Genomic DNA, 19,182 nt, shown 5'->3' with positions numbered 1-19,182 from the left:
TTAGAATAATTTTTCATTTTTCCCAACTTTGAAAATAATCACTTGAAAAAAATCTTAGAATCCAAAGAATAGTATACTTGATCGTTCTACAAGTCGAAAATTGGAAAAATAAGTGATATTTTTGCTTGATGCTATTTTTGTCGGTATGCAAAATCGTTGTCAAGATTCTCAAACCTTAAAATCAGGCCAGCCGGCAAGTGGCGGGTGAAAATTTCAATCAATTCCCATTCCTCACATCAAACTATGCATATAACAATAGCTTTTATGCTGAATGACGGCTATCCGGCTGTCCCTATCCAAAAATTGAGAAAGCCATAAGTGTCCCTACCTACTTTGCGCCGAAGCAATACGAATCAAAAAGAACTACGAATGGGGACTTAGAATAATTTTTCATTTTTCCCAACTTTGAAAATAATCACTTGAAAAAAATCTTAGAATCCAAAGAATAGTATACTTGATCGTTCTACAAGTCGAAAATTGGAAAAATAAGTGATATTTTTGCTTGATGCTATTTTTGTCGGTATGCAAAATCGTTGTCAAGATTCTCAAACCTTAAAATCAGGCCAGCCGGCAATTGGCGGGTGAAAATTTCAATCAATTCCCATTCCTCACATCAAACTATGCATATAACAATAGCTTTTATGCTGAATGACGGCTATCCGGCTGTCCCTATCCAAAAATTGAGAAATCCATAAGTGTCCCTACCTACTTTGCGCCGAAGCAATACGAATCAAAAAGAACTACGAATGGGGACTTAGAATAATTTTTCATTTTTCCCAACTTTGAAAATAATCACTTGAAAAAAATCTTAGAATCCAAAGAATAGTATACTTGATCGTTCTACAAGTCGAAAATTGGAAAAATAAGTGATATTTTTGCTTGATGCTATTTTTGTCGGTATGCAAAATCGTTGTCAAGATTCTCAAACCTTAAAATCAGGCCAGCCGGCAATTGGCGGGTGAAAATTTCAATCAATTCCCATTCCTCACATCAAACTATGCATATAACAATAGCTTTTATGCTGAATGACGGCTATCCGGCTGTCCCTATCCAAAAATTGAGAAAGCCATAAGTGTCCCTACCTACTTTGCGCCGAAGCAATACGAATCAAAAAGAACTACGAATGGGGACTTAGAATAATTTTTCATTTTTCCCAACTTTGAAAATAATCACTTGAAAAAAATCTTAGAATCCAAAGAATAGTATACTTGATCGTTCTACAAGTCGAAAATTGGAAAAATAAGTGATATTTTTGCTTGATGCTATTTTTGTCGGTATGCAAAATCGTTGTCAAGATTCTCAAACCTTAAAATCAGGCCAGCCGGCAATTGGCGGGTGAAAATTTCAATCAATTCCCATTCCTCACATCAAACTATGCATATAACAATAGCTTTTATGCTGAATGACGGCTATCCGGCTGTCCCTATCCAAAAATTGAGAAATCCATAAGTGTCCCTACCTACTTTGCGCCGAAGCAATACGAATCAAAAAGAACTACGAATGGGGACTTAGAATAATTTTTCATTTTTCCCAACTTTGAAAATAATCACTTGAAAAAAATCTTAGAATCCAAAGAATAGTATACTTGATCGTTCTACAAGTCGAAAATTGGAAAAATAAGTGATATTTTTGCTTGATGCTATTTTTGTCGGTATGCAAAATCGTTGTCAAGATTCTCAAACCTTAAAATCAGGCCAGCCGGCAATTGGCGGGTGAAAATTTCAATCAATTCCCATTCCTCACATCAAACTATGCATATAACAATAGCTTTTATGCTGAATGACGGCTATCCGGCTGTCCCTATCCAAAAATTGAGAAATCCATAAGTGTCCCTACCTACTTTGCGCCGAAGCAATACGAATCAAAAAGAACTACGAATGGGGACTTAGAATAATTTTTCATTTTTCCCAACTTTGAAAATAATCACTTGAAAAAAATCTTAGAATCCAAAGAATAGTATACTTGATCGTTCTACAAGTCGAAAATTGGAAAAATAAGTGATATTTTTGCTTGATGCTATTTTTGTCGGTATGCAAAATCGTTGTCAAGATTCTCAAACCTTAAAATCAGGCCAGCCGGCAAGTGGCGGGTGAAAATTTCAATCAATTCCCATTCCTCACATCAAACTATGCATATAACAATAGCTTTTATGCTGAATGACGGCTATCCGGCTGTCCCTATCCAAAAATTGAGAAAGCCATAAGTGTCCCTACCTACTTTGCGCCGAAGCAATACGAATCAAAAAGAACTACGAATGGGGACTTAGAATAATTTTTCATTTTTCCCAACTTTGAAAATAATCACTTGAAAAAAATCTTAGAATCCAAAGAATAGTATACTTGATCGTTCTACAAGTCGAAAATTGGAAAAATAAGTGATATTTTTGCTTGATGCTATTTTTGTCGGTATGCAAAATCGTTGTCAAGATTCTCAAACCTTAAAATCAGGCCAGCCGGCAATTGGCGGGTGAAAATTTCAATCAATTCCCATTCCTCACATCAAACTATGCATATAACAATAGCTTTTATGCTGAATGACGGCTATCCGGCTGTCCCTATCCAAAAATTGAGAAATCCATAAGTGTCCCTACCTACTTTGCGCCGAAGCAATACGAATCAAAAAGAACTACGAATGGGGACTTAGAATAATTTTTCATTTTTCCCAACTTTGAAAATAATCACTTGAAAAAAATCTTAGAATCCAAAGAATAGTATACTTGATCGTTCTACAAGTCGAAAATTGGAAAAATAAGTGATATTTTTGCTTGATGCTATTTTTGTCGGTATGCAAAATCGTTGTCAAGATTCTCAAACCTTAAAATCAGGCCAGCCGGCAATTGGCGGGTGAAAATTTCAATCAATTCCCATTCCTCACATCAAACTATGCATATAACAATAGCTTTTATGCTGAATGACGGCTATCCGGCTGTCCCTATCCAAAAATTGAGAAATCCATAAGTGTCCCTACCTACTTTGCGCCGAAGCAATACGAATCAAAAAGAACTACGAATGGGGACTTAGAATAATTTTTCATTTTTCCCAACTTTGAAAATAATCACTTGAAAAAAATCTTAGAATCCAAAGAATAGTATACTTGATCGTTCTACAAGTCGAAAATTGGAAAAATAAGTGATATTTTTGCTTGATGCTATTTTTGTCGGTATGCAAAATCGTTGTCAAGATTCTCAAACCTTAAAATCAGGCCAGCCGGCAATTGGCGGGTGAAAATTTCAATCAATTCCCATTCCTCACATCAAACTATGCATATAACAATAGCTTTTATGCTGAATGACGGCTATCCGGCTGTCCCTATCCAAAAATTGAGAAATCCATAAGTGTCCCTACCTACTTTGCGCCGAAGCAATACGAATCAAAAAGAACTACGAATGGGGACTTAGAATAATTTTTCATTTTTCCCAACTTTGAAAATAATCACTTGAAAAAAATCTTAGAATCCAAAGAATAGTATACTTGATCGTTCTACAAGTCGAAAATTGGAAAAATAAGTGATATTTTTGCTTGATGTTATTTTTGTCGGTATGCAAAATCGTTGTCAAGATTCTCAAACCTTAAAATCAGGCCAGCCGGCAAGTGGCGGGTGAAAATTTCAATCAATTCCCATTCCTCACATCAAACTATGCATATAACAATAGCTTTTATGCTGAATGACGGCTATCCGGCTGTCCCTATCCAAAAATTGAGAAAGCCATAAGTGTCCCTACCTACTTTGCGCCGAAGCAATACGAATCAAAAAGAACTACGAATGGGGACTTAGAATAATTTTTCATTTTTCCCAACTTTGAAAATAATCACTTGAAAAAAATCTTAGAATCCAAAGAATAGTATACTTGATCGTTCTACAAGTCGAAAATTGGAAAAATAAGTGATATTTTTGCTTGATGCTATTTTTGTCGGTATGCAAAATCGTTGTCAAGATTCTCAAACCTTAAAATCAGGCCAGCCGGCAATTGGCGGGTGAAAATTTCAATCAATTCCCATTCCTCACATCAAACTATGCATATAACAATAGCTTTTATGCTGAATGACGGCTATCCGGCTGTCCCTATCCAAAAATTGAGAAATCCATAAGTGTCCCTACCTACTTTGCGCCGAAGCAATACGAATCAAAAAGAACTACGAATGGGGACTTAGAATAATTTTTCATTTTTCCCAACTTTGAAAATAATCACTTGAAAAAAATCTTAGAATCCAAAGAATAGTATACTTGATCGTTCTACAAGTCGAAAATTGGAAAAATAAGTGATATTTTTGCTTGATGCTATTTTTGTCGGTATGCAAAATCGTTGTCAAGATTCTCAAACCTTAAAATCAGGCCAGCCGGCAATTGGCGGGTGAAAATTTCAATCAATTCCCATTCCTCACATCAAACTATGCATATAACAATAGCTTTTATGCTGAATGACGGCTATCCGGCTGTCCCTATCCAAAAATTGAGAAATCCATAAGTGTCCCTACCTACTTTGCGCCGAAGCAATACGAATCAAAAAGAACTACGAATGGGGACTTAGAATAATTTTTCATTTTTCCCAACTTTGAAAATAATCACTTGAAAAAAATCTTAGAATCCAAAGAATAGTATACTTGATCGTTCTACAAGTCGAAAATTGGAAAAATAAGTGATATTTTTGCTTGATGCTATTTTTGTCGGTATGCAAAATCGTTGTCAAGATTCTCAAACCTTAAAATCAGGCCAGCCGGCAATTGGCGGGTGAAAATTTCAATCAATTCCCATTCCTCACATCAAACTATGCATATAACAATAGCTTTTATGCTGAATGACGGCTATCCGGCTGTCCCTATCCAAAAATTGAGAAATCCATAAGTGTCCCTACCTACTTTGCGCCGAAGCAATACGAATCAAAAAGAACTACGAATGGGGACTTAGAATAATTTTTCATTTTTCCCAACTTTGAAAATAATCACTTGAAAAAAATCTTAGAATCCAAAGAATAGTATACTTGATCGTTCTACAAGTCGAAAATTGGAAAAATAAGTGATATTTTTGCTTGATGCTATTTTTGTCGGTATGCAAAATCGTTGTCAAGATTCTCAAACCTTAAAATCAGGCCAGCCGGCAATTGGCGGGTGAAAATTTCAATCAATTCCCATTCCTCACATCAAACTATGCATATAACAATAGCTTTTATGCTGAATGACGGCTATCCGGCTGTCCCTATCCAAAAATTGAGAAATCCATAAGTGTCCCTACCTACTTTGCGCCGAAGCAATACGAATCAAAAAGAACTACGAATGGGGACTTAGAATAATTTTTCATTTTTCCCAACTTTGAAAATAATCACTTGAAAAAAATCTTAGAATCCAAAGAATAGTATACTTGATCGTTCTACAAGTCGAAAATTGGAAAAATAAGTGATATTTTTGCTTGATGCTATTTTTGTCGGTATGCAAAATCGTTGTCAAGATTCTCAAACCTTAAAATCAGGCCAGCCGGCAAGTGGCGGGTGAAAATTTCAATCAATTCCCATTCCTCACATCAAACTATGCATATAACAATAGCTTTTATGCTGAATGACGGCTATCCGGCTGTCCCTATCCAAAAATTGAGAAAGCCATAAGTGTCCCTACCTACTTTGCGCCGAAGCAATACGAATCAAAAAGAACTACGAATGGGGACTTAGAATAATTTTTCATTTTTCCCAACTTTGAAAATAATCACTTGAAAAAAATCTTAGAATCCAAAGAATAGTATACTTGATCGTTCTACAAGTCGAAAATTGGAAAAATAAGTGATATTTTTGCTTGATGCTATTTTTGTCGGTATGCAAAATCGTTGTCAAGATTCTCAAACCTTAAAATCAGGCCAGCCGGCAAGTGGCGGGTGAAAATTTCAATCAATTCCCATTCCTCACATCAAACTATGCATATAACAATAGCTTTTATGCTGAATGACGGCTATCCGGCTGTCCCTATCCAAAAATTGAGAAAGCCATAAGTGTCCCTACCTACTTTGCGCCGAAGCAATACGAATCAAAAAGAACTACGAATGGGGACTTAGAATAATTTTTCATTTTTCCCAACTTTGAAAATAATCACTTGAAAAAAATCTTAGAATCCAAAGAATAGTATACTTGATCGTTCTACAAGTCGAAAATTGGAAAAATAAGTGATATTTTTGCTTGATGTTATTTTTGTCGGTATGCAAAATCGTTGTCAAGATTCTCAAACCTTAAAATCAGGCCAGCCGGCAAGTGGCGGGTGAAAATTTCAATCAATTCCCATTCCTCACATCAAACTATGCATATAACAATAGCTTTTATGCTGAATGACGGCTATCCGGCTGTCCCTATCCAAAAATTGAGAAAGCCATAAGTGTCCCTACCTACTTTGCGCCGAAGCAATACGAATCAAAAAGAACTACGAATGGGGACTTAGAATAATTTTTCATTTTTCCCAACTTTGAAAATAATCACTTGAAAAAAATCTTAGAATCCAAAGAATAGTATACTTGATCGTTCTACAAGTCGAAAATTGGAAAAATAAGTGATATTTTTGCTTGATGCTATTTTTGTCGGTATGCAAAATCGTTGTCAAGATTCTCAAACCTTAAAATCAGGCCAGCCGGCAATTGGCGGGTGAAAATTTCAATCAATTCCCATTCCTCACATCAAACTATGCATATAACAATAGCTTTTATGCTGAATGACGGCTATCCGGCTGTCCCTATCCAAAAATTGAGAAATCCATAAGTGTCCCTACCTACTTTGCGCCGAAGCAATACGAATCAAAAAGAACTACGAATGGGGACTTAGAATAATTTTTCATTTTTCCCAACTTTGAAAATAATCACTTGAAAAAAATCTTAGAATCCAAAGAATAGTATACTTGATCGTTCTACAAGTCGAAAATTGGAAAAATAAGTGATATTTTTGCTTGATGCTATTTTTGTCGGTATGCAAAATCGTTGTCAAGATTCTCAAACCTTAAAATCAGGCCAGCCGGCAATTGGCGGGTGAAAATTTCAATCAATTCCCATTCCTCACATCAAACTATGCATATAACAATAGCTTTTATGCTGAATGACGGCTATCCGGCTGTCCCTATCCAAAAATTGAGAAATCCATAAGTGTCCCTACCTACTTTGCGCCGAAGCAATACGAATCAAAAAGAACTACGAATGGGGACTTAGAATAATTTTTCATTTTTCCCAACTTTGAAAATAATCACTTGAAAAAAATCTTAGAATCCAAAGAATAGTATACTTGATCGTTCTACAAGTCGAAAATTGGAAAAATAAGTGATATTTTTGCTTGATGCTATTTTTGTCGGTATGCAAAATCGTTGTCAAGATTCTCAAACCTTAAAATCAGGCCAGCCGGCAATTGGCGGGTGAAAATTTCAATCAATTCCCATTCCTCACATCAAACTATGCATATAACAATAGCTTTTATGCTGAATGACGGCTATCCGGCTGTCCCTATCCAAAAATTGAGAAATCCATAAGTGTCCCTACCTACTTTGCGCCGAAGCAATACGAATCAAAAAGAACTACGAATGGGGACTTAGAATAATTTTTCATTTTTCCCAACTTTGAAAATAATCACTTGAAAAAAATCTTAGAATCCAAAGAATAGTATACTTGATCGTTCTACAAGTCGAAAATTGGAAAAATAAGTGATATTTTTGCTTGATGCTATTTTTGTCGGTATGCAAAATCGTTGTCAAGATTCTCAAACCTTAAAATCAGGCCAGCCGGCAATTGGCGGGTGAAAATTTCAATCAATTCCCATTCCTCACATCAAACTATGCATATAACAATAGCTTTTATGCTGAATGACGGCTATCCGGCTGTCCCTATCCAAAAATTGAGAAATCCATAAGTGTCCCTACCTACTTTGCGCCGAAGCAATACGAATCAAAAAGAACTACGAATGGGGACTTAGAATAATTTTTCATTTTTCCCAACTTTGAAAATAATCACTTGAAAAAAATCTTAGAATCCAAAGAATAGTATACTTGATCGTTCTACAAGTCGAAAATTGGAAAAATAAGTGATATTTTTGCTTGATGCTATTTTTGTCGGTATGCAAAATCGTTGTCAAGATTCTCAAACCTTAAAATCAGGCCAGCCGGCAATTGGCGGGTGAAAATTTCAATCAATTCCCATTCCTCACATCAAACTATGCATATAACAATAGCTTTTATGCTGAATGACGGCTATCCGGCTGTCCCTATCCAAAAATTGAGAAAGCCATAAGTGTCCCTACCTACTTTGCGCCGAAGCAATACGAATCAAAAAGAACTACGAATGGGGACTTAGAATAATTTTTCATTTTTCCCAACTTTGAAAATAATCACTTGAAAAAAATCTTAGAATCCAAAGAATAGTATACTTGATCGTTCTACAAGTCGAAAATTGGAAAAATAAGTGATATTTTTGCTTGATGCTATTTTTGTCGGTATGCAAAATCGTTGTCAAGATTCTCAAACCTTAAAATCAGGCCAGCCGGCAATTGGCGGGTGAAAATTTCAATCAATTCCCATTCCTCACATCAAACTATGCATATAACAATAGCTTTTATGCTGAATGACGGCTATCCGGCTGTCCCTATCCAAAAATTGAGAAATCCATAAGTGTCCCTACCTACTTTGCGCCGAAGCAATACGAATCAAAAAGAACTACGAATGGGGACTTAGAATAATTTTTCATTTTTCCCAACTTTGAAAATAATCACTTGAAAAAAATCTTAGAATCCAAAGAATAGTATACTTGATCGTTCTACAAGTCGAAAATTGGAAAAATAAGTGATATTTTTGCTTGATGCTATTTTTGTCGGTATGCAAAATCGTTGTCAAGATTCTCAAACCTTAAAATCAGGCCAGCCGGCAATTGGCGGGTGAAAATTTCAATCAATTCCCATTCCTCACATCAAACTATGCATATAACAATAGCTTTTATGCTGAATGACGGCTATCCGGCTGTCCCTATCCAAAAATTGAGAAATCCATAAGTGTCCCTACCTACTTTGCGCCGAAGCAATACGAATCAAAAAGAACTACGAATGGGGACTTAGAATAATTTTTCATTTTTCCCAACTTTGAAAATAATCACTTGAAAAAAATCTTAGAATCCAAAGAATAGTATACTTGATCGTTCTACAAGTCGAAAATTGGAAAAATAAGTGATATTTTTGCTTGATGCTATTTTTGTCGGTATGCAAAATCGTTGTCAAGATTCTCAAACCTTAAAATCAGGCCAGCCGGCAATTGGCGGGTGAAAATTTCAATCAATTCCCATTCCTCACATCAAACTATGCATATAACAATAGCTTTTATGCTGAATGACGGCTATCCGGCTGTCCCTATCCAAAAATTGAGAAATCCATAAGTGTCCCTACCTACTTTGCGCCGAAGCAATACGAATCAAAAAGAACTACGAATGGGGACTTAGAATAATTTTTCATTTTTCCCAACTTTGAAAATAATCACTTGAAAAAAATCTTAGAATCCAAAGAATAGTATACTTGATCGTTCTACAAGTCGAAAATTGGAAAAATAAGTGATATTTTTGCTTGATGCTATTTTTGTCGGTATGCAAAATCGTTGTCAAGATTCTCAAACCTTAAAATCAGGCCAGCCGGCAAGTGGCGGGTGAAAATTTCAATCAATTCCCATTCCTCACATCAAACTATGCATATAACAATAGCTTTTATGCTGAATGACGGCTATCCGGCTGTCCCTATCCAAAAATTGAGAAAGCCATAAGTGTCCCTACCTACTTTGCGCCGAAGCAATACGAATCAAAAAGAACTACGAATGGGGACTTAGAATAATTTTTCATTTTTCCCAACTTTGAAAATAATCACTTGAAAAAAATCTTAGAATCCAAAGAATAGTATACTTGATCGTTCTACAAGTCGAAAATTGGAAAAATAAGTGATATTTTTGCTTGATGCTATTTTTGTCGGTATGCAAAATCGTTGTCAAGATTCTCAAACCTTAAAATCAGGCCAGCCGGCAATTGGCGGGTGAAAATTTCAATCAATTCCCATTCCTCACATCAAACTATGCATATAACAATAGCTTTTATGCTGAATGACGGCTATCCGGCTGTCCCTATCCAAAAATTCAGAAATCCATAAGTGTCCCTACCTACTTTGCGCCGAAGCAATACGAATCAAAAAGAACTACGAATGGGGACTTAGAATAATTTTTCATTTTTCCCAACTTTGAAAATAATCACTTGAAAAAAATCTTAGAATCCAAAGAATAGTATACTTGATCGTTCTACAAGTCGAAAATTGGAAAAATAAGTGATATTTTTGCTTGATGCTATTTTTGTCGGTATGCAAAATCGTTGTCAAGATTCTCAAACCTTAAAATCAGGCCAGCCGGCAATTGGCGGGTGAAAATTTCAATCAATTCCCATTCCTCACATCAAACTATGCATATAACAATAGCTTTTATGCTGAATGACGGCTATCCGGCTGTCCCTATCCAAAAATTGAGAAATCCATAAGTGTCCCTACCTACTTTGCGCCGAAGCAATACGAATCAAAAAGAACTACGAATGGGGACTTAGAATAATTTTTCATTTTTCCCAACTTTGAAAATAATCACTTGAAAAAAATCTTAGAATCCAAAGAATAGTATACTTGATCGTTCTACAAGTCGAAAATTGGAAAAATAAGTGATATTTTTGCTTGATGCTATTTTTGTCGGTATGCAAAATCGTTGTCAAGATTCTCAAACCTTAAAATCAGGCCAGCCGGCAATTGGCGGGTGAAAATTTCAATCAATTCCCATTCCTCACATCAAACTATGCATATAACAATAGCTTTTATGCTGAATGACGGCTATCCGGCTGTCCCTATCCAAAAATTGAGAAATCCATAAGTGTCCCTACCTACTTTGCGCCGAAGCAATACGAATCAAAAAGAACTACGAATGGGGACTTAGAATAATTTTTCATTTTTCCCAACTTTGAAAATAATCACTTGAAAAAAATCTTAGAATCCAAAGAATAGTATACTTGATCGTTCTACAAGTCGAAAATTGGAAAAATAAGTGATATTTTTGCTTGATGCTATTTTTGTCGGTATGCAAAATCGTTGTCAAGATTCTCAAACCTTAAAATCAGGCCAGCCGGCAAGTGGCGGGTGAAAATTTCAATCAATTCCCATTCCTCACATCAAACTATGCATATAACAATAGCTTTTATGCTGAATGACGGCTATCCGGCTGTCCCTATCCAAAAATTGAGAAAGCCATAAGTGTCCCTACCTACTTTGCGCCGAAGCAATACGAATCAAAAAGAACTACGAATGGGGACTTAGAATAATTTTTCATTTTTCCCAACTTTGAAAATAATCACTTGAAAAAAATCTTAGAATCCAAAGAATAGTATACTTGATCGTTCTACAAGTCGAAAATTGGAAAAATAAGTGATATTTTTGCTTGATGCTATTTTTGTCGGTATGCAAAATCGTTGTCAAGATTCTCAAACCTTAAAATCAGGCCAGCCGGCAATTGGCGGGTGAAAATTTCAATCAATTCCCATTCCTCACATCAAACTATGCATATAACAATAGCTTTTATGCTGAATGACGGCTATCCGGCTGTCCCTATCCAAAAATTGAGAAATCCATAAGTGTCCCTACCTACTTTGCGCCGAAGCAATACGAATCAAAAAGAACTACGAATGGGGACTTAGAATAATTTTTCATTTTTCCCAACTTTGAAAATAATCACTTGAAAAAAATCTTAGAATCCAAAGAATAGTATACTTGATCGTTCTACAAGTCGAAAATTGGAAAAATAAGTGATATTTTTGCTTGATGCTATTTTTGTCGGTATGCAAAATCGTTGTCAAGATTCTCAAACCTTAAAATCAGGCCAGCCGGCAATTGGCGGGTGAAAATTTCAATCAATTCCCATTCCTCACATCAAACTATGCATATAACAATAGCTTTTATGCTGAATGACGGCTATCCGGCTGTCCCTATCCAAAAATTGAGAAATCCATAAGTGTCCCTACCTACTTTGCGCCGAAGCAATACGAATCAAAAAGAACTACGAATGGGGACTTAGAATAATTTTTCATTTTTCCCAACTTTGAAAATAATCACTTGAAAAAAATCTTAGAATCCAAAGAATAGTATACTTGATCGTTCTACAAGTCGAAAATTGGAAAAATAAGTGATATTTTTGCTTGATGCTATTTTTGTCGGTATGCAAAATCGTTGTCAAGATTCTCAAACCTTAAAATCAGGCCAGCCGGCAATTGGCGGGTGAAAATTTCAATCAATTCCCATTCCTCACATCAAACTATGCATATAACAATAGCTTTTATGCTGAATGACGGCTATCCGGCTGTCCCTATCCAAAAATTGAGAAATCCATAAGTGTCCCTACCTACTTTGCGCCGAAGCAATACGAATCAAAAAGAACTACGAATGGGGACTTAGAATAATTTTTCATTTTTCCCAACTTTGAAAATAATCACTTGAAAAAAATCTTAGAATCCAAAGAATAGTATACTTGATCGTTCTACAAGTCGAAAATTGGAAAAATAAGTGATATTTTTGCTTGATGCTATTTTTGTCGGTATGCAAAATCGTTGTCAAGATTCTCAAACCTTAAAATCAGGCCAGCCGGCAAGTGGCGGGTGAAAATTTCAATCAATTCCCATTCCTCACATCAAACTATGCATATAACAATAGCTTTTATGCTGAATGACGGCTATCCGGCTGTCCCTATCCAAAAATTGAGAAAGCCATAAGTGTCCCTACCTACTTTGCGCCGAAGCAATACGAATCAAAAAGAACTACGAATGGGGACTTAGAATAATTTTTCATTTTTCCCAACTTTGAAAATAATCACTTGAAAAAAATCTTAGAATCCAAAGAATAGTATACTTGATCGTTCTACAAGTCGAAAATTGGAAAAATAAGTGATATTTTTGCTTGATGCTATTTTTGTCGGTATGCAAAATCGTTGTCAAGATTCTCAAACCTTAAAATCAGGCCAGCCGGCAATTGGCGGGTGAAAATTTCAATCAATTCCCATTCCTCACATCAAACTATGCATATAACAATAGCTTTTATGCTGAATGACGGCTATCCGGCTGTCCCTATCCAAAAATTGAGAAATCCATAAGTGTCCCTACCTACTTTGCGCCGAAGCAATACGAATCAAAAAGAACTACGAATGGGGACTTAGAATAATTTTTCATTTTTCCCAACTTTGAAAATAATCACTTGAAAAAAATCTTAGAATCCAAAGAATAGTATACTTGATCGTTCTACAAGTCGAAAATTGGAAAAATAAGTGATATTTTTGCTTGATGCTATTTTTGTCGGTATGCAAAATCGTTGTCAAGATTCTCAAACCTTAAAATCAGGCCAGCCGGCAATTGGCGGGTGAAAATTTCAATCAATTCCCATTCCTCACATCAAACTATGCATATAACAATAGCTTTTATGCTGAATGACGGCTATCCGGCTGTCCCTATCCAAAAATTGAGAAAGCCATAAGTGTCCCTACCTACTTTGCGCCGAAGCAATACGAATCAAAAAGAACTACGAATGGGGACTTAGAATAATTTTTCATTTTTCCCAACTTTGAAAATAATCACTTGAAAAAAATCTTAGAATCCAAAGAATAGTATACTTGATCGTTCTACAAGTCGAAAATTGGAAAAATAAGTGATATTTTTGCTTGATGCTATTTTTGTCGGTATGCAAAATCGTTGTCAAGATTCTCAAACCTTAAAATCAGGCCAGCCGGCAATTGGCGGGTGAAAATTTCAATCAATTCCCATTCCTCACATCAAACTATGCATATAACAATAGCTTTTATGCTGAATGACGGCTATCCGGCTGTCCCTATCCAAAAATTGAGAAATCCATAAGTGTCCCTACCTACTTTGCGCCGAAGCAATACGAATCAAAAAGAACTACGAATGGGGACTTAGAATAATTTTTCATTTTTCCCAACTTTGAAAATAATCACTTGAAAAAAATCTTAGAATCCAAAGAATAGTATACTTGATCGTTCTACAAGTCGAAAATTGGAAAAATAAGTGATATTTTTGCTTGATGCTATTTTTGTCGGTATGCAAAATCGTTGTCAAGATTCTCAAACCTTAAAATCAGGCCAGCCGGCAATTGGCGGGTGAAAATTTCAATCAATTCCCATTCCTCACATCAAACTATGCATATAACAATAGCTTTTATGCTGAATGACGGCTATCCGGCTGTCCCTATCCAAAAATTGAGAAATCCATAAGTGTCCCTACCTACTTTGCGCCGAAGCAATACGAATCAAAAAGAACTACGAATGGGGACTTAGAATAATTTTTCATTTTTCCCAACTTTGAAAATAATCACTTGAAAAAAATCTTAGAATCCAAAGAATAGTATACTTGATCGTTCTACAAGTCGAAAATTGGAAAAATAAGTGATATTTTTGCTTGATGCTATTTTTGTCGGTATGCAAAATCGTTGTCAAGATTCTCAAACCTTAAAATCAGGCCAGCCGGCAATTGGCGGGTGAAAATTTCAATCAATTCCCATTCCTCACATCAAACTATGCATATAACAATAGCTTTTATGCTGAATGACGGCTATCCGGCTGTCCCTATCCAAAAATTGAGAAATCCATAAGTGTCCCTACCTACTTTGCGCCGAAGCAATACGAATCAAAAAGAACTACGAATGGGGACTTAGAATAATTTTTCATTTTTCCCAACTTTGAAAATAATCACTTGAAAAAAATCTTAGAATCCAAAGAATAGTATACTTGATCGTTCTACAAGTCGAAAATTGGAAAAATAAGTGATATTTTTGCTTGATGCTATTTTTGTCGGTATGCAAAATCGTTGTCAAGATTCTCAAACCTTAAAATCAGGCCAGCCGGCAAGTGGCGGGTGAAAATTTCAATCAATTCCCATTCCTCACATCAAACTATGCATATAACAATAGCTTTTATGCTGAATGACGGCTATCCGGCTGTCCCTATCCAAAAATTGAGAAAGCCATAAGTGTCCCTACCTACTTTGCGCCGAAGCAATACGAATCAAAAAGAACTACGAATGGGGACTTAGAATAATTTTTCATTTTTCCCAACTTTGAAAATAATCACTTGAAAAAAATCTTAGAATCCAAAGAATAGTATACTTGATCGTTCTACAAGTCGAAAATTGGAAAAATAAGTGATATTTTTGCTTGATGCTATTTTTGTCGGTATGCAAAATCGTTGTCAAGATTCTCAAACCTTAAAATCAGGCCAGCCGGCAATTGGCGGGTGAAAATTTCAATCAATTCCCATTCCTCACATCAAACTATGCATATAACAATAGCTTTTATGCTGAATGACGGCTATCCGGCTGTCCCTATCCAAAAATTGAGAAATCCATAAGTGTCCCTACCTACTTTGCGCCGAAGCAATACGAATCAAAAAGAACTACGAATGGGGACTTAGAATAATTTTTCATTTTTCCCAACTTTGAAAATAATCACTTGAAAAAAATCTTAGAATCCAAAGAATAGTATACTTGATCGTTCTACAAGTCGAAAATTGGAAAAATAAGTGATATTTTTGCTTGATGCTATTTTTGTCGGTATGCAAAATCGTTGTCAAGATTCTCAAACCTTAAAATCAGGCCAGCCGGCAATTGGCGGGTGAAAATTTCAATCAATTCCCATTCCTCACATCAAACTATGCATATAACAATAGCTTTTATGCTGAATGACGGCTATCCGGCTGTCCCTATCCAAAAATTGAGAAATCCATAAGTGTCCCTACCTACTTTGCGCCGAAGCAATACGAATCAAAAAGAACTACGAATGGGGACTTAGAATAATTTTTCATTTTTCCCAACTTTGAAAATAATCACTTGAAAAAAATCTTAGAATCCAAAGAATAGTATACTTGATCGTTCTACAAGTCGAAAATTGGAAAAATAAGTGATATTTTTGCTTGATGCTATTTTTGTCGGTATGCAAAATCGTTGTCAAGATTCTCAAACCTTAAAATCAGGCCAGCCGGCAATTGGCGGGTGAAAATTTCAATCAATTCCCATTCCTCACATCAAACTATGCATATAACAATAGCTTTTATGCTGAATGACGGCTATCCGGCTGTCCCTATCCAAAAATTGAGAAATCCATAAGTGTCCCTACCTACTTTGCGCCGAAGCAATACGAATCAAAAAGAACTACGAATGGGGACTTAGAATAATTTTTCATTTTTCCCAACTTTGAAAATAATCACTTGAAAAAAATCTTAGAATCCAAAGAATAGTATACTTGATCGTTCTACAAGTCGAAAATTGGAAAAATAAGTGATATTTTTGCTTGATGCTATTTTTGTCGGTATGCAAAATCGTTGTCAAGATTCTCAAACCTTAAAATCAGGCCAGCCGGCAATTGGCGGGTGAAAATTTCAATCAATTCCCATTCCTCACATCAAACTATGCATATAACAATAGCTTTTATGCTGAATGACGGCTATCCGGCTGTCCCTATCCAAAAATTGAGAAATCCATAAGTGTCCCTACCTACTTTGCGCCGAAGCAATACGAATCAAAAAGAACTACGAATGGGGACTTAGAATAATTTTTCATTTTTCCCAACTTTGAAAATAATCACTTGAAAAAAATCTTAGAATCCAAAGAATAGTATACTTGATCGTTCTACAAGTCGAAAATTGGAAAAATAAGTGATATTTTTGCTTGATGCTATTTTTGTCGGTATGCAAAAATAGCATCACAGAATTTTTAATTGTAAAAAATATATATTCATATATAATTGAATGCATAAAATTAAACTAAATTCTATATAACTAATTTATAATTTACCAAGTAACCGATATTATTAATTTTTATTGATGACTTGAAACGTTGATCCTATTTTTGTTGGTATGCAAAAATAGCATCACAGAATTTTTAATTAAAAAAAATATATATTCATATATAATTGAATGCATAAAATTAAACTAGATTCCATACAACTATTTTATAGTTTATCAAGTAACCGATATTATTAATTTTCAATGATGTCTTGGAACGTTGATGCTATTTTTGTTGGTATGCAAAAATAGCATCACAGAATTTTTAATTGAAAAAAATTATATTCATATATAATTGAATGCATAAAATTAAACTAAATTCTATACAAATAATTTATATTTTATCAAGTAACCGACATTATTAATTTTCAATGGTGTCTTGGAACGTTGATCCTATTTTTGTTGGTATGCAAAAATAGCATCACAGAATTTTTAATTAAAAAAAATATATATTCATATATAATTGAATCCATAAAATTAAACTAAATTCTATACAACTATTTTATAGTTTATCAAGTAACCGATATTATTAATTTTCAATGATGTCTTGGAACGTTGATGCTATTTTTGTTGGTATGCAAAAATAGCATCACAGAATTTTTAATTGAAAAAAATATATATTCAGATATAATTGAATGCATAAAATTAAACTAAATTCTATACAACTAATTTATATTTTATCAAGTAACCAATATTATTAATTTTCAATGATGTCTTGGAACGTTGATGCTATTTTTGTTGGTATGCAAAAATAGCATCACAGAATTTTTAATTGAAAAAAATTATATTCATATATAATTGAATGCATAAAATTAAACTAAATTCTATACAACTAATTTATATTTTATCAAGTAACCGACATTATTAATTTTCAATGGTGTCTTGGAACGTTGATCCTATTTTTGTTGGTATGCAAAAATAGCATCACAGAATTTTTAATTAAAAAAAATATATATTCATATATAATTGAATCCATAAAATTAAACTAAATTCTATACAACTATTTTATAGTTTATCAAGTAACCGATATTATTAATTTTCAATGATGTCTTGGAACGTTGATGCTATTTTTGTTGGTATGCAAAAATAGCATCACAGAATTTTTAATTGAAAAAAATATATATTCAGATATAATTGAATGCATAAAATTAAACTAAATTCTATACAACTAATTTATATTTTATCAAGTAACCGATATTATTAATTTTCAATGATGTCTTGGAACGTTGATGCTATTTTTGTTGGTATGCAAAAATAGCATCACAGAATTTTTCATTGAAAAAAATATATATTCATATATAATTGAATGCCTAAAATAAAAATAAATTCTATGTAACTAATTTATAATTTATCAAGTAACCGATATTATTAATTTTCAATGATGTCTTGGAACGTTGATCCTATTTTTGTTGGTATGCAAAAATAGCATCACAGAATTTTTAATTGAAAAAAATATATATTCATATATTTAAATGTACAAAATTAAAATAAAACCTGTATAACTGATGTATAAATTATCAAGTAACCGATATTATTAATTTTTAAAGATGACTTAAATGTTGATGCTATTTTTGTTGGTATGCAAAAATAGCATCACAGGATTTTTAATTGAAAAAAATTATATTCATATATAATTGAATGCATAAAATTAAACTAAATTCTATACAACTAATTTATATTTTATCAAGTAACCGATATTATTACTTTTCAATGGTGTCTTGGAACTTTGATCCTATTTTTGTTGGTATGCAAAAATAGCATCACAGAATTTTTAATTAAAAAAAATATATATTCATATATAATTGAATCCATAAAATTAAACTAAATTCTATACAACTATTTTATAGTTTATCAAGTAACCGATATTATTAATTTTCAATGATGTCTTGGAACGTTGATGCTATTTTTGTTGGTATGCAAAAATAGCCTCACAGAATTTTTAATTGAAAAAAATATATATTCAGATATAATTGAATGCATAAAATTAAACTAAATTCTATACAACTAATTTATATTTTATCAAGTAACCGATATTATTAATTTTCAATGATGTCTTGGAACGTTGATGCTATTTTTGTTGGTATGCAAAAATAGCATCACAGAATTTTTCATTGAAAAAAATATATATTCATATATAATTGAATGCCTAAAATAAAAATAAATTCTATGTAACTAATTTATAATTTATCAAGTAACCGATATTATTAATTTTTAATGATGACTTGAAACGTTGATGCTATTTTTGTTGGTATGCAAAAATAGCATCACAGAATTTTTAATTGAAAAAAATATATATTCATATATTTAAATGTACAAAATTAAAATAAAACCTGTATAACTGATGTATAAATTA

The sequence above is a fragment of the Diachasmimorpha longicaudata genome, unplaced genomic scaffold (genome assembly GCF_034640455.1).
Source record: "Diachasmimorpha longicaudata isolate KC_UGA_2023 unplaced genomic scaffold, iyDiaLong2 ctg00000094.1, whole genome shotgun sequence".
In the NCBI taxonomy this organism is placed as follows: Eukaryota; Metazoa; Arthropoda; class Insecta; order Hymenoptera; family Braconidae; genus Diachasmimorpha; species Diachasmimorpha longicaudata.
This window is presented reverse-complemented; position numbering follows the sequence as displayed.